Source organism: Sinocyclocheilus anshuiensis, unplaced genomic scaffold (assembly GCF_001515605.1).
Source record: "Sinocyclocheilus anshuiensis isolate Anshui unplaced genomic scaffold, SAMN03320099.WGS_v1.1 scaffold1893, whole genome shotgun sequence".
NCBI lineage: Eukaryota > Metazoa > Chordata > Actinopteri > Cypriniformes > Cyprinidae > Sinocyclocheilus > Sinocyclocheilus anshuiensis.
In genome coordinates this window covers 37,370-41,694 of record NW_015539822.1, presented here as the reverse complement: position 1 = coordinate 41,694, position 4,325 = coordinate 37,370, and positions in this window count along the sequence as shown.

Sequence of the window (4,325 nt, the reverse complement as noted above, 5' to 3'; positions counted from 1 at the left end):
CAAAACGCCACAGAAATTTGACAGAAAAATGCCACATAAGACACACCTAAAGGACAAGACTTAGAGTCAGAATGTAGTTGCATATTATTGATTTTACGGTAATGATTATAGTGATTAAAGTGTTAACAATAGTTAACTTTAGAATATAGAAGAAATTAAATAATATGTAAATAAAGCCAACAACAATATGCAGAAACAAACAGGAGTGAAGAGTGAACATCAAATAACAATAAAATTTTTTACAATCACATTCTGTGGCAATCATACCTGTGTGTGTGTGTGTGTGCGTGTGCGTGTGTGTGTGAGTGAGAGAGGGAGAGAGAGAGTGTGTGTGAGAGAGTGTGTGTGAGAGAGAGTGAGAGTGAGAGTGTGTGTGTGTGTGTGTGTGAGTGAGAGAGGGAGAGAGAGAGAGAGAGAGAGAGAGAGAGAGAGAGAGAGTGTGTGTGTGTGTGTGTGTGCGTGTGTGTGTGCGTGTGTGTGTGTGTGTGAGTGAGAGAGGGAGAGAGAGAGTGTGTGTGAGTGTGTGTGAGAGAGAGTGAGAGTGAGAGTGTGAGTGAGTGAGTGAGAGAGTGTGTGTGTGTGTGCATTATGTCTCACCTCTCTTTGTTCTGCACAATCTTTGTTCTGCATTTGTGGCTGATTTTATTTGCCAAATTCTATACAAATGCTCTATGTGGCAGTCATACCTGTGTGTGTGTGAGCATGTCTTTTCTACATTGCATTTGTGCTCTAGTACCAGGCCTTCATTTTGGTGTGAAAATTTTCATATTTATTGATTTTATTTGACAAATGAAAAAAAAAATATATAGATTTTTTTTCGCATTTCCCATTCATTTCAATGTGGGGTCATATTGACCCCAAAGATTTGTAAACATTTTTTTTTACATACCTTCAGAACAACCGAATCGAGCCCAGTTTTTTATGTGAATATAGATAGATAATGTAGAAAAGTCACAAATTCTTATTTCGCTGAAATGAAGGGAACCATTTTTTTTAACTAAGGAAAAGTTGATTGGGGTCATATTGACCCCAAGGACAGATTGAGGGTTAAATTAATAGCTCACCAAATATTACTTAGATTTTTATTAACATTTAATTTGAATTTAACCAAAAATAAAAATTCTGATGATTTACTCACCCTCACGTCACTCTAAACCTGTATGACTTTCTTCTGAGGAACACAAAAGAAGATATTTCAGAAATGTAACCAAAACGGTTACCAAAATTCTTTAAAAAAAAAAAAATGTTTTATAGAAAAACTGCAAATATGTTTGGAATAATACAGGTGTGTGTAAATGATGAGAATGTTTCTGTTAACAATTTACAATATTCCATTTTGTTAACAGTACATAATTACATTATTTGACATGAACTAATAATGAAAAACACTTTTAAAGCAGTTATTAATTTTAGTTCATGTTAATTCCAACATTTGCTAATGCATTGTAGCGGGTTATCTAATGGACCTGAGCTGACATGAACTGAAAAAATTAAATACTGTAACAAATGTATTGGTCATTGTTAGATACTACTATTTAATGCATCGACCAACATTAACTAATAGGGCCTTATTGTAAGTGTTACAAATATCCATTCAAAAACATTACTTTTATGGTTGTTTTAAGGTTTACAAATCTGCACCAAAATAAAATTGAATATACGCTAACTTAACACAGAAAAGGAGAGCTATTTTCCATTTTGAAATCATATTCGATATGTTTTGTGGCTGTACTACTGAAACAGTGAGTATTATAACATTTACGAATTGCCTTTCTGTAACCCAGATTTTTGCCTCTTTTTTTTTAACGAAAGAAAGAAAAGGAGAGACAAGCGAAAATTAAGTGCATATGGAATATTCTTTTAATGCTGCTGGTTTTATGAACGTTTTATTTTAAATTGATAGTTTTTGAAATGGTAAAGATAACGAGTAAGTCTCTTTTTTTCTGCTTTTCTACAATAAATCATGCTACGTCAGAACTGACCATATGTGAACTTAATTGGCTTATATCTGCTCACATTGTGTGCATACCTCCCCTCCCTTCTCTTTTCTGTTTCTCTCTCCCTGTTTTCTCTTTCCGTTCCCCCTCAGGCTCACAATTAGGGGAAACAATTAGTGTCTCTCTTCTGCCCCATCTCGTTCAGAAGGTCACCGCGTACAGCGAGACTCAAAACTGACAATAACATCTGCTTCACTTCTGATTCCCCAGTATATTATTTTGGGCTTGTCTTATGTAATATTTAATGTGCTTAATGTGAAATTTAAGCAATATAGAAAACAACGGTTTCAGTGCTGCTACAGGAAAATTACGTTTCCAGATAGCAGTCCAAAAATAATAAACAAAGTAGAACAGATGGTAGTAATTGTGTTTTTTTAAATAGATAATGCTAAGGAAAAATATTTTTGTTCATGAATGTTACATTTTAGACATGATTAAATGATATGGAATAATAAACAATATGTGATATTTTGACGTTTCAAATAAATATTTGGTAAAATGTTAATGTTATGTTATATATTTCTGTGTATAGTGCACATATTGCAATTGTTCTATAAAAATGATAAAATAATAAGATCTAATACTGTCCCATGGACAGTATCAGCAAAGGAGGAAAAACGGTTTTTAATTTATAAATGCACTTATTTCTGCTGCGCATTGCAGCAAGCAGGCAATACATCCAGACTGATTCCAAACCAGTAGGAAACTCTTTTTTCCCCTTTGGAGTGTAACACTTTTGTAACAGTTGTTTTATGTTTATGACAATTGTTCAAATAGTATTAGTTGTTTGATTTTGATTTGTGATTTCAGTTAGTACATTAAGCAATTAATGAGGTATGAATTACACAAGAAGAGACCCTTTTCATTAAAAATGAAAATGAAAAAGATGATCTTTTAAATTAAATTGAAGTTTTTCTTAATTTCCAAGAAATTGCATGTAAATGTGTAGAGAGATATTAAGCATGTGTCCAGTAAGAAATGGTTTTTCAAATCAAAATATAAAATATAATACAATCTCAGGTGTCTAACGAATGCACAAATTCACAGTGAAATGTAACGTAAAATCCAAAATACCTTTCCTCACAATTTTTCATGGCATTTATTTATCAGACTTCAGGAAAGACACTTGATGAGAACTGAACAGATGGTTTCTCCGGAGAGCCATGGACTGCATTGGGTCACCTTGAGAAGTTATGTCAGCAAATGAATGTCAAATTAGAGTGGAAAGGACGTTTACTGCTCAGTGTTCAGGGTCAGGTCAGCAAAAGCAGCTTGGGTGAAGTTAGCCTTCATATTTATTTTGGGGGAATTTAATAAGTCAAGCACAAAAAAGAATGGAAACGAAATGAAGTCTTACATCTTGTTTTACTGCAGAGTTGTGCACAGTCATGCAAAAAGGACATGTTTTACATTTTTTTATGTAAACCCCTACAGTATTTCTCACCTTAGATGAACTAAAAAAATCTCATCCCATCCAGTCATAAAAGAAGTTCTTAACCATTTACACCCTCGTGTATATTATGGAATATTATTTGCATTCATGTAAAAGGCTTTTTGTTTTACAACAATGTTCTCCATGCCTCTTAAGGGCATGTCTGCTATTATTGCAGATTGTTGAGTTCAATATTTGCATTTAAAGTACAGTTTAATATATGATTTGAGAAATATAAAATCTGTTAGATTTATAAATACATTTGATACTTTCGATTATATTTATACATTTCACTCTGCACATTTATATTCTATACACTACTGTTCCAAGATTTAATGTTTTGCATCTTATATGCTCACAAAGGTTGCATGTATTTGATCAAAAATACAGTACAAACAGTGATATTATTACAATTTAAAAATAAATGTCATTGCTCTAGTCTTCAGAGTCACATCAGAAATCATTCGAATATGCCGATTTGGTCTCATATTTCTTATTATTATCAATGTTGAAAACATTTATGCTGCTTAATATTTTTGTGGAAACTGTGATACATTTTTTCAGGTCTCTTTGATGAACAAAAAGTTCAAAAGAACAGCATTCTTTTGAAAGGGAAGCCTATACTGTCACTTTTAATCAGTTTAATGTGTCCTTGATGAATAAAAGTATTGACTTCTTAAAAAAAAGAATCCAACTCAAACTTTTGAATGGTATTGTATATTATTCCCATTTCTGTTGTAAGCACTGTTGTAAGTAACACAACTGACTTAAAGGGTTAGTTCACCCAAAAATGAAAATTAGGCTGCATTTTACTCACCCCCGAGGCATCCTAGGTGTAAATGACTTTCTTCTTTCAGACGAATCCAGTCGGAGTTATATTAAAAATAGTCTTTGAT